The sequence below is a fragment of the Oryx dammah genome, unplaced genomic scaffold (genome assembly GCF_014754425.2).
Source record: "Oryx dammah isolate SB20612 unplaced genomic scaffold, SCBI_Odam_1.1 HiC_scaffold_13, whole genome shotgun sequence".
Lineage (NCBI taxonomy): Eukaryota > Metazoa > Chordata > Mammalia > Artiodactyla > Bovidae > Oryx > Oryx dammah.
In genome coordinates, this window is record NW_024070197.1 from 60276985 (window position 1) to 60289887 (window position 12903).

At 41.2% G+C, this 12903-nt stretch overlaps 1 long non-coding RNA gene across 1 annotated transcript; it reads left to right on the forward strand.

Annotated features, from left to right (window-relative positions):
* Window positions 1–3136: 3136 nt before the first annotated feature.
* On the forward strand, window positions 3137–7506 carry LOC120872835. Its single transcript, XR_005723355.1, has 2 exons — window positions 3137–3315; window positions 7366–7506. It is a non-coding gene; the product is annotated as an uncharacterized LOC120872835 (long non-coding RNA).
* The last annotated feature ends 5397 nt before the right edge of the window (window positions 7507–12903 follow it).

The window sequence follows — 12903 nt, forward strand, 5'->3', positions numbered from 1 at the left end:
ATTATCCCTCTTATCAGCGAGCCGCAGTAGCGTACCGGTTAGGCAGGCAGGCAGGCTAGGGTCTGGATGTCAGGAGTTCGAACTTCCAGATGTTCAAGTGGGTTTTAGAAAAGGCAGAGGAACCAGAGATCAAATTGCCATCATCCACTGGATCATGGAAAAAGCAAGAGACTTCCAGAAAAACATCTGTTTCTGCTTTATTGACTATGCCAAAGCCTTTGATTGTGGATCACAATAAACTGTGGAAAATTCTGAAAGAGATGGGAATACCAGATCACCTGACCTGCCTCTTGAGAAATCTGTATGCAGGCCAGGAAGCAACAGTGAGAACTTGACATGGAATAACAGACTGGTTCCCAATAGGAAAAGGAGCATGTCAAGGCTGTATATTGTCACCCTGCTTATTTAACTTCTATGCAGAGTACATCATGAGAAACGCTGGACTGGAAGAAACAGAAGCTGGAATCAAGATTGCCGGGAGAAATCTCAATAACCTCAGATATGCAGATGACACCACCCTTATGGCAGAAAGTGAAGAGGAACTAAAAAGCCTCTTGATGAAAGTGAAAGAGGAGAGTGAAAAAGTTGGCTTGGAGCGGGGTGGGAGGGGGGTTCATGTTTGGGAACGCATGTACACCCATGGTGGATTCATGTCAATGTATGGCAAAACCAATACAAAATTGTAAAGTAAAATAAAAAAATAAAATGAGGTCATTACAAAAAAAAAAAAAAAGCTCAACATTCAGAAAACGAAGATCATGGCATCTGGTCCCATCACTTCATGGGAAATAGATGGGGAAACAGTGGAAACAGTGTCAGACTTTATTTTTTGGGGCTCCAAAATCACTGCAGATGGTGACTGCAGCCATGAAATTAAAAGACGCTTACTCCTTGGAAGAAACGTTATGAGCAAACTAGATAGCATATTAAAAAGCAGAGACATTACTTTGCCAACTAAGGTCCATCTAGTCAAGGCTATGGTTTTTCCAGTGGTCATGTATGGATGTGAGAGTTGGACTGTGAAGAAGGCTGAGCGCCGAAGAATTGATGCTTTTGAACTGTGGTGTTGGAGAAGACTCTTGAGAATCCCTTGGATTGCAAGGAGATCCAACCAGTCCATTCTGAAGATCAGCCCTGGGATTTCTTTGGAAGGATGCTAAAGCTGAAACTCCAGTACTTTGGCCACCTCATGCGAAGAGCTGACTCATTGGAAAAGACTTTGATGCTGGGAGGGATTGGGGGCAGGAGGAGAAGGGGACGACAGAGGATGAGATGGCTGGATGGCATCACTGACTCAATGGACACAAGTCTGAGTGAACTCCGGGAGTTGGTGATGGACAGGGAGGCCTGGTGTGCTGCGATTCATGGGGTCGCAGAGTCGGACACGACTGAGTGACTGAACTGACTGAACTGAACTGATCCCTCTCACCACAGGAAATCCCGAGGCTGCAGGCCAAATGCTTATTTCGTGTTGTAAATCACACTCTCCATCTCCCCACGCTTCCTCAGTGAGCCCCTTTGGCCTCCTCTTCCCCACGTGGTGTCCTCTGTACCTGGCTGCCACGGTTACTGTTGTCGTTCTGTTGTGCTCACTACTCTTGAAATGTGGCCTGTGTCACAAATCTCTCTGGTGGTTGGTTGGTAGGTCCATCTACTATGCTTGCTGATTTCAGTTCCAGCTCCTTTCTCACTCAGCTCCCAGGGCACAAAAGGGCATCCTGCTGAGCCAGGAGAAAGAGTGAGCCCAGTATAGGCAGGGAGAACACTGCTCCATCACCCACTGTGGGACCTGCCCAGGGTTTACAAAGTCCATTAACTTCTTCAAGCCTCAATCTCTTCATCAATGAAATAGCATAAAAGGTACTTCATAAGGAACTTTCGGAGCTAACGCATAGGAAAAAGCCAGCAAACTTCCACTGATTCAACAAACATTAATTGAGCAACATTTCATGTGCTGTATTATTTCCTGGTCCTTGTTTTCATCATATTGTCTGCTCTCTGGAATGTGGCTGGCACTCAGTTAATGTTAAGAGAGAGTGACACAACCAGAAAGCAAATATTTCCTTTATTCTGTTCATTAAATTAAATGCTTAACTTCTTTGCTCAACTGTGTATATATATGGTCAACATCCATTTAAAATTCTAAGTGGGTTGCCTGCCATAGATTAGAACTTTATATGACAAGGGCCAAATCAGATTCTTATTTCACACACAAAAAAGCATTTGGTATTGGTAAAAGCTTCTGAGGGGTTTAGCATATATTAGGAGCAAGTCTCAGAAACCCCACTTATCAAGTGATGTCCAACATGATTAAGATATGAAATATGTGCTTACCAACCAAAATAGACAGTTGCTAATTTGCTAAAAATTAGTATCATTCTCCTTTGTGTCCTTTCCCAAGTTAACTAACCGCTGACAAACTTGAACTTCAAGAAGAATAATCACCCAAACTTGTAAGACCTACAAGGTAAAATGAACTTTAGTTCTAGACAGACCACCAGTACATTCCTCTCTCCTGTTCTACATGTTTAAACATCATTTACTTGAGTTTACGTGAGTAACTCTGGTTCTTCAGGGAAAGAAAATTGATAGCAAGCTTTAGCTATGCACATTTTTTTTTTTTTTTTTTTGGCTGCACTGCCCAGCTTGTGGGATCTTAGTTCCCTGACCAGGGATGGAACCCATGCCCTTGGCAGTAAAATCACCAAGTCCTAACCAGTCGGCCACTGGGGAATTCCCATAGATGTGCACTTTTTAGAAATGTCAAAATAAAAAAAAGAGGAAATCAAGGTATTAATTTTTTCCCAAGACAATTCTGCAAAACCTGGAGGTCTAGGTTCTGTGCTTCCAGTTGACAACATGTCTTATTCACCTGTTGCCACTTACTAAGGGCTGGGTTTTACATACTCCGGTTCCTTCACTGGAGTCAGGCTTGGGAGAAATATTGGAGATATTCCAAGACCTGCCCTGCAGGGAAGGCCAGTGGCATGTTGTGTGCCATGGAGATGATAAATGATTGGATCTTAGAGGATCTTCAGATACACCTGTATCTTCAAGTACCTAAACCCTCCCAACCAATATATTATTACATTTAGTTTTATTCTGAAAACCTCTACTTCAGGATTTAGGAAAAATATTGAGTTTTTTTCTTATGCCAGATGCTTATTAAACTCAAGTGTTTTTTTATTTTATTCTTGTATGATTGTTATTTTTAATTCAACTGCAGAAATGGACATTCATCCTTGTTTATGTTCAACTCATTTCCTCTCATCTTATTGTGAACACAGACATGCAGGGAATTAATTAACACAACACGTAAGTATATTTTTTTGTTTGTAATAAAGTTTTATTTCCCTTCAATCCTGAGATTTTCTAAGGATTTTCTTAGGAAGGTTTTCTTTAAAAGATTATCTTCTTTTTTATTACTGTGTAGTTGGAAAAGAAAATTCAGATTTGGGTATAGGTCCATACAGAACTATAGAGAAAATATAACTGCTATAACTCACAGTGGTCAAGTTAAAGAGTGTTGTTCCTCCACCACCAATCTTGTTTCAAATTCACTTAAATAATAAGCAGAAAATTTAACTGTTCACAGAAGCCAGAAATAAAGAATATCATCAGTCCTCTGGAAAAAATGTTATTTTTAAAATACCTGGACATTCAGCTGAGATTCCATAAACTCAGTGTCATATGGGTAAAAACATGAGAATTAGGACAAATCTGTTAGCAGACCTAACAAAATCTAAAAGCGATCTGTTGGTATTTTAACTGCCACCACGACAAAAGTCAATACTCTTTAGAGGCTGATAATGTAATATAAAGTCTCAGTCACAATGTCCAGCATGCAATAAAGAAGTTACCATATATGACAAGAAGCAAGAAAAGTGTCTAGTGATAGATATAATAGTCAATACAAACAGACCTGGAGATGATACAGAGTTAGTAGTAGGCAAGGGTTTCAGAAAAGTGGATAATATGAGAAATAAGAGACAAAAACATAAAATGAATATAAAATTAAATACTTCAATAGATAATTGTGACCTATAAAAAGAATCAAATGAACGTCCTAGAAATAACAAAATATAGTATTTGAAATAAGGAGCTCACTGATGGGCTAAATGCTGCAGAATTAACACAACAAAAGACAGAACTAGTAAATTTGAAGAAATACCAAAGCAAAGGTCAATGTATGTGAGGCATGAAGAAAGACAACAACCAAAAAACGAAAACCAAATGAAAACCAAACCCAAAAAACCCCCAGAAATGAGCAAAAAGAAATCTGGGACATTGCTAACAAGTTTAACGTATGTGTCATTGGCAAGGGCTTCCCAGGTGGTACTAGTGGTGAAGAACCCGCCTGCCAGTGCAGGAGACCTGACGCGGGTTCAATCCCTGGGTCAGGAAGATCCCCTGGAGAAGGGGATGGCAACCCACTCTGGTATCCATGCCTGGAGAATCCCATGGACAGAGGAGCCTGGCGGGCTATAGTCCACAGGGTCACAAAGAGTCAGACACAACTGAGTGTGCATGTGTGTGCATGTACACACACACATACACAGGCAAACCAGACAGACCAAAAGGAGATGGTTCCTTTTTGGGGAGCAGAGGGCTGTGGTTCCAAGCTGTAGATACATTCCTAAAACCATATATTTATGTCTACATATTTAGCAAATTATGTAATCTCTAAGATTAAATGTGATAATCCATTAAATTCCCTCTAAAGTTATTTCTTAACCAGTGGCTACGTGCAGAGCGGAAGGAATCTTCTCAGACCCTAATTAGGCACATGTCTATTCCCTATAAATTGCCCCAAGCTATGTCTCATATGGGCTGGAGCATAGCAACTGATCTTTCTGGAGAAAGTGTACTGGTAAGATTTACTTTGCAGTCCAAACTTTAGAATAATTGAGTAAAGAAATCAAAAGAGCAAAGTACTTACCTTGGGAGAAAAGGGATGCCTTTCAGCAGTTTACCAGGACTTGTTGGCTGCTCATGTCGTAGTCATTACCCTCATTTTGCTTTTTAAAAATCTCAGGTTTTTTTCTCAGGTACTCACCTTCTTTGTTATGCTGAGGTGTAACCACATTAATTTCTCCTGCTAGGGATGGGTTTAGGAAGAGACTTAGGAAAAATGTGTGTGTGTGTGTGTAAGACTGCTAGGTGGGTTTAGGAAGAGACTTAGGAAAAATTATGACCCAGAAGGATATGTGTGTGTGTGTGTGTAAGACTGCTAGGTGGGTTTAGGAAGAGACTTAGGAAAAATTATGACCCAGAAGTGTGTGTGTGTGTGTGTGTGTGTGTGTGTGTAAGACTGCTAGGTGGATTACTAAGATTTGTTTTGTGACAAAATACCTTCTCTCACTGGATTTTGTCAGCTGACACCTGGGATGGTGGCAGCTAGTCTATGTTCTAGCAGGGCAGCAAGAGAGAAAGAACCTAGCTCCTCAGTGATGAACCTAGCTCCTCCTCTCCTCCATCAAGACACTAAAAGACAAATAAAGCGATCATATAAAAAAAGCAGTTTAGTTCAGTCGCTCAGTTGTTGTGTCTGACTCTTTGCAACCCCATGGAATGTAGCACACCAGGCTTCTCTGTCCTTCACTATCTTCCGGTGTTTGCTCAAACTCATGTCCACTGAGTCCGTGATGCCACCCATCTCATCCTCTGTTGTCCCCTTCTCCTCCTGCCTTCAATCTTTCCCAGCATCAGGGTCTTTTCAAATCAGTCAGCTCTTCGCATCAGGTGGCCAAAGTGGCAAATAAGCATCAGGTGGCAAATAAGCAGTATAACTAATGAAATGATAGTACAGGTAACGTATGTACCAACATTTCAATTTAATTTTAGTTAATAAGTATCTTATTTCCTCTAATAGTCAAATGAAAATATATCCATTGTGTAAAAGATACATAGAATACAAAAGTACACGGACTTAAATGTGGACCTTTCTCTTAACCACAGTCTCCCTTTCCTGGCCCAACCTGACTTGCCTCCTGAGAGGTAACCACTCACCATTGCTGGGGACGTACTGTTTTCATTCTTTTACTTCGTACTTAAATACTAATGTGTATTTACATTTGCACATAGTTTTATTTTACATAATGGAATCATAGCACATGTACATGTCTTCAAGGTGATCTCCCCCCCCCAGTTTTAACATCATCTTTAATTTTATTTCCAAATCATGTAAGGAGTGTATTTGTGTACATATAAAATCAATTCAGTAAGACAGACTCCCAGAAGAGGGCTTCTCTACTTGTGCCAGAGGTTGTGCCTATTTAACTTTTGACTGATACAACAGGATTGCCATCTAAACTCTCACCTAAAGTGTATGGGAAAAAGCATTTTATATTCTCTGAAAAACTTTTTGGAGGGTAAAAGACAATCAAACTAATAAGGTGTATTGTGCTAGGTAACAGATTTCACCTTTTTACATCCTTTCTCACAGCCATTCCACTAAGAGAAATTAATCCTACAGATGTAATTGAGTGAGTGAGGTCTCTCAGTCGTGTCTGACTCTTTGCGACCCCATGGACAATAGCCTACCAGGCTTCTCCATCCATGGGATTTTCCAGGCAAGAATAATGGAGTGGGTTTGCCATTTCTTTCTCCAGGAGATCTTCCTGACCCAGGGATTGAACCCAGGTCTCCCACATTGTAGGCAGACACTTTACTGTCTGACCACCAGGGAAGTCACAGATGTAATTACACAGGTGAATAAAGACACATCTTCCCAACCCAGGAATCGAACCAGGGTCTGCATTTGATTCTGGTGGATTCTTTTTACCAGCTGTGCTACTAGCTAAGCTCCCATAAGCATGGGAGATACAGCAATACTTGTAATCTTGAAGAATTAGAGACCACTCAATGTCTGGCAAAAGGCAGTTTGTTCAGTGAATTATGGTATGAGAGACTGTGTCTTGAGAAAGACTTTATATGTCAAATAAGCACCCATCTCAGAATATACATTCAAAGCTCATAAACTCTGATGGTCTTAGTTCTAGCTGTCTTGGGACAGCTCCATAAACATTTACCCCCCTGGCAGAAGGTTAAGATGTAGCAAATGAAGCAACAACAAAATACAGGATTTCAAATTTATATTCTCAATTGTTTTATTGTAATTTATTTGAAAGTAAAAAAAAAACAAACAACTGACCTCAGGGCTTAAAAAATGAGTATCAAAATAAACCAACAGAAATTAGGAAGAAGCATTAACTGAAATGGAAGCTGTGAAAATTCAAAGTAGAAATGAAGGCAGAAATGTTGGACAGGATCCATGAAATTGTAGCAGGTACCTCCAGCCCCACCCCATGTCCTCTTATCCAAGAATAGAACTTTGATTTCGCTCTCTTTTTTTTTTTTCCCCAGGTGGAAATCTACTTAGGCTGCATTCCTAGAACTTCCTTGCCTCAGACTGTGGCTCTATGATTAACTTCTGGTAGATGATAAATAAACAAAAGTATGGTCAGAATTTCTGGGATGGCTAATAAAGGGGGTTGAATTATTGGTGAAGCAATTCTTTTATCTTTCCCTTCTGCCTGCTGCTGGCCAGAAACACGAATCTGATCATTAAAGCACCACAGTTGTGAATGATAAGATCACAACGTTGGATGCTAGGCAGTGCAATCACAGCTTGAAGACTATGTCTGGGACCCTGATGATGTCACGGTGCTCAGACACAGTTCCAGGGTGCACACCTCTGCACCTCTCTTACCTGAGAGAGAAATGAACTACTGTCTTGTTTAAGATACTGTTTCTTAATTTTTTGGTGATACATGACATGTTCTATGTTACATGATACAAAATACACATTTTTGTTCTTTAAAAAGAATAATAATAAAGTAATTTCCTGGTAAACCTAATTGAAAAAGAGAGAATAAATGTACAATGTTATTAATAAGATACATTACAGAAAAGCTTAAAAATTTATATTAAAGCATCTTGTACAAACTCATGATAATAAATCTGGAAACTGAGAGAAATGGACAACTTACTGTCGAAACATACAATATCTCATTTGACCCAAAATGATAAAGAAAATTCGAACAGACTAATAAGCATAGCTGAATTCAATGGAGGCTCAGATGGCTTTAGCACTGAGTTTAATCTAAATTCATAGATCATGTAATTCCTATGCTATTTAAATAATTGCAGTTCACAGGAAAAAATGAAAGACTCCTAATTCATTGTATAAAGCATTGTAAAGATAGCACACCAAAAATAAGATGAATTTCAATTACAAATATAGAAGCAAATATTTCAAGTAAACTGTTGGAAGTCTGAACCCAGCTATCCATTTATAAAATTATGATATAAACAAATGGGATCAATTTCAGTACTGCAAGGACTTCAGAAACAAGAAGTTTTATCAACATATTTGATTATACCAACAAACTAAAGGATATCAATAGATGTTGAGAAGCTATTCAATAAAATACTTATCTATTGTGAATAACTACAAAAAGTAGGATTAGAGAAAGGTATTTAAACAAATGCTATTTGCTAAAGATAGACAACACTATTTTAAAGGTTGCCATTTACCATTAAAAACTGGTATCAGTATTAACCATTTTGCACTAACGTAATTCTCACTTCGGTCTTTTGAGAAGGAGACTTAATATCCCCATTTAAAAGATGAGAGAAAGTGAAGCCCAAAGCGGCTATGGTAACGGTAATTTACTCCACCTAGTTAGCCAGGAGCTAGGCTTCACACTCAGGCAATCTGGTCCCAGGAGCTCTGTCTTTACCCTGCATCCAAGTCGGTGGTTTATTTGATCTCCCCCGACCTCGGCCAGCAGCTTCGCTGCCAAGCCCCAGGCACCTGCAGCGACCCCAAGACCTCGCGGTCCACAGGGCTGTCGTGGTCTTGGGATCTGCCACGTGCTTCCGAATCAGCGGGTCACGCGGGTGGAGTGGCCACGCCCCCAGCAGGGCGTCCGGCGCGGCGCTGGCACAGATCACGCGGTACACGAGGTCGCACACGTGAGGCTCGCCGCCCTCGCACGGCTCAGCGCCCTCGCGCCGGCTCGGTCCTGAGCGTTGCCGCGCCGCTGAGGGCACGCCGTGAGCTTGAAGCAGCGCCCTTTCTCTCCCCACGCGGGTCCCGACGCGGTGCACCACAGCTGTACGGCTGCCCAGGCCTCAGCCTCACGGCGCCCTGCAGCCTCTGGAAGGCCGCCTCTTTCAGGTGTAGCGTGCGCCTCAGCTCGCGCAGGAAGCCCTCTGCGGGGACGACGGGGTGTGGGCGGCAGGGACAGGCCGCAGCGTCTGGCCCTCGTCGGCGCCCCGGCTCCGTGGAACGTTCTGGGTCCGCCGGCCTGAGGCCGCTGTGTCGTCCTTCCTGTGGTAAGTGGGGCCGCTCCCGCCGTGCAGTTTGTTCCGTGTCTGTTCGCACTCCCAGTCGCCTCCTCGTTCCTTTCCGGCTTTTGCAACACATCAAAGGAACCAGGCAGTTAGGTCAGGTGAGCCAGCTTTGGAATGGCGTTTTCATGCTGTAATCTTGTTCCATCTTTTTCCCGTGTGTCTATGTTTTATATCGAGAGTTGGTATTTTGTGGATGACAGTTCTTTTATTTTAAAATTCAGTTTGACAGTCTCAAACTGTCAAATGTTTGCGACTTTTTTTTTTTACTTGTAATGTTTTGTAATGATTATACAATATATATTTAATGTTATTATTGACACGGTGGAATTTACATCTGTTACTGTCTTACTTGTTTTCTATTTGTCTCATCTGTTCTTCAATTCTCCCTTTTTTTCTGCGTTCTTTGGGGTTTAGTTTTTTTTTTTTTTTTAAATATTGTTGTTCTGATAAGCTCAATGTGTATCCAGATGAACAAATTCTTGTCCTTATTGTAAGGTAAGGGAGTTAGAGAAGGCGAGGTTCAGAAAAAGAAAGAGACCGGCACTTTACAGGAACAGATCACCTTTAATGAGGCGAGAAGGGGCAGCAGTCAGATTAGCGAGTTGCTGCACTAACCTAAGAAATGAGCGAGTATATATAGGCGTGTATGTGGAAAGTTACTGTCTAAAGGGGGTCTGTTTTTCTCCGAGGCTGTTCAGAGTAGTTATATCTTAAACGGTTGGGGCAAGGAATTTTGGAGATCGGCCAGAGGCTGGACCAGCTGGGAGCTGGGCGTAATCAACCTTAATGTCTTTTTTTTTTTTTTTTCGGGTGAGAGCGTTCTTTGTTTTGCATAGAAAGGTGGGGAGGACCTGGAGGGGAGTTTTAGCTCCAGGCTATTTTGAGCGGTGTAACTTTCCTCCACTTATAAAAAAGTGATTTTTCCAAATGTGCAAACTATCTTCCTGAATCAAGTGAATCACAAGAATTTCCAGAAGGTAATAGTGAAGTAAAATTTCTTGGGTTGCTGTCTTATCTTTCTGTACTAGGCTCTCCTGGAGCAAATGGTTAAGGTTATGTTTGACACAGGTCATCTCATCTCTCCAGCCCAAATATTTAAGTTTAATTTATCCACAGAGCAATAGAATGGATAAAGTATGGCATTATCACACGCTTGAATATTTTACAGCAGTGAGAATTGATGTACTAAAATGAATTAGCATGAAAATGCTGACTCTCAAAAACAGGGAAAAGAAAGCAAGTTGTTAATGAGTACATGCAGTGTGAAGTCATTAATGTCAGTTTCAGAGTACATGAGTGGTAAAACTACAAATAAAAACAGGAATGACGAAAACAAAATTCACAAATGTTCCTTGGCCCATTTCCCACAAGAGAGGAGAAGGCTGTGATCAGGGAGCATCACAGAGTTTCAATAGCATTGCCTATTTGTTAAGGTAAATGGACTATTCATGGTTCTTCAACTTATACATGCAAATGTGGTATACATTGTATATTTTTTATTTTTAAAAGTACTGATTTTAAGGCAAAATACTAAACGCTGAAAGCTTGGTGTCACATACATGCATCCCTTTTTTCATCAAGTATTACTAAATGTTCAGTTCAGTCGCTCAGTTGTGTCTGACTCTGCATCCCCATGAACTGCAGCACGCCAGGCCTCCCTATCTATCACCAACTCCTGGAGTCCACCCAAACCCATGTCCATTGAGTTGGTGATGCCATCCAACCGTCTCATCCTTTGTTGACCCCTTCTCCTGCCCTCCATCTTTCCCAGCATCAGGGTCTTTTCAAATGAGTCAGCTCTTCGCATCAGGTGGCCAAAGTATTGGAATTTCAGCTTCAACATCAGTCCTTCCAATGAACACCCAGGACTGATCTCCTTTAGGATGGACTGGCTGGATCTCCTTGCAGTCCAAGGGACTCTCCAACACCACAGTTCAAAAGCATCAATTCTTCGGCCCTCAGCTTTCTTTATATAGTCCAGCTCACATCCATACATGACCACTGGAAAAACCATAGCCTTGACTAGATGGACCTTTGCTGACAAAGTGATCTTTGCTTTTTAATATATTGTCTAGGTTGATCATAACTTTCCTTTCAAGGAGTAAGCATCTTTTAATTTCATGGCTGCAGTCACCATCTGCAGTGATTTTGGAGCCCAGCAAAATAAAGTCAGCCACTGTTTCCCCATCTATTTGCCATTAAGTCACTAGTAAATTGAAATTTTTTCAGGTTGCCTCCACACTCCAGCCCGCCCTTTTTTTCTCTGCAAGATGAGAAACTGTTTTTATGACCATTAAAGTTCCTTGTAGATAAATAAAATGCTTTGATTTTATAACTGTATTTTAACCTCTTCCCTCCCTCCTAGAAAAAGCCACCTGGAATCAGAGTGTATTAGTACTCTATTTTGATGTTTTTTTTTTTTTTGAGCAGCAGCTCAAAATGAACTGCAGCAATATGAACACCAAAATAAACAGCAGCCATATGAACAAGAAATATTTGCAATAAATATTGGAGAAAAGAAACATGTTGGTGACATGATTTGTAGAGTTAAAAAGCCTATAAAGCTCTATAAATTGTGAAAATTAAAAGAATTGGATAAACTAGTGAAGGAAAATGTGAGGTGCTAACTGTATTTTCCATGATAAATGCTAAGAAGAAAAAAAGAGGAGAGGAAGGTGTTGTGTAAGAGATTGTGAAGAGGTGACTTGGTTTAGAGGGATCAAAGAAGGTGTCTGTGAAGAGGTGACATTTTAGCAAGATCTTGAATGATTAGACCTTTGTTGATCTGTAATGGAGGATAAGTATCAGATGTTACACCTTGAGGTACCTCCAGTCAGCGATACATGGGCTCAGAGGAGGAGGTGATAACTTTAAAGGACCTGAAGGCCACAGAACTTTTTCTAGGGGAAGTTTGGAAAATCCTGGCTGGAGTCAGCACAGAGATTACACTGCCTTCTCTTAGGCAGGGAGCATCTTGCCCAGTTTCCAGCCATTCTGCTGATTTTGGTGGGCTGGATGATGGTGAGCCAGATCAGGAGCTGGGGATGGCTCTTTATAGATCCCAGATTTATCTGTTTTTAGAGGGAAGAGCAAACCCCCTCTATCCAAGCCTGGTGGTTTTGGATATGTTGGAAACATTTTTTTCCTGCAGGGGAGAGGAAAAATCCCAACAGCCAAAGACGACCAAGGCAAACTTTCTGTCCAACAAAGCACAGTTTTATTAACTCACAGCAATGGGAGGGGGTTTATGCTAGTGCAGAGGTCACCAGCCTTTGGGTTCTAATGTCTGATGATCTGAGGTGGAGCTGATGTCATAATAATAAAGTACACAGTAAGTGTAATGTGCTTGCATCATCCCACACCAACTCTCTACCCCCTCAGTCTGTGGAAAAATTAACTTCTATGAAACTACTCCTGGATGACAACAAGGTTGGGACCCCTGTGAACTGTGAAGTATGGTTGACCAAAAAGTTCATTCAGGAAAACCCAAACGAACTTTTCAGCCAACCCATTTCTCCTAATGAGAAAGAGCAGGGAGGGTCT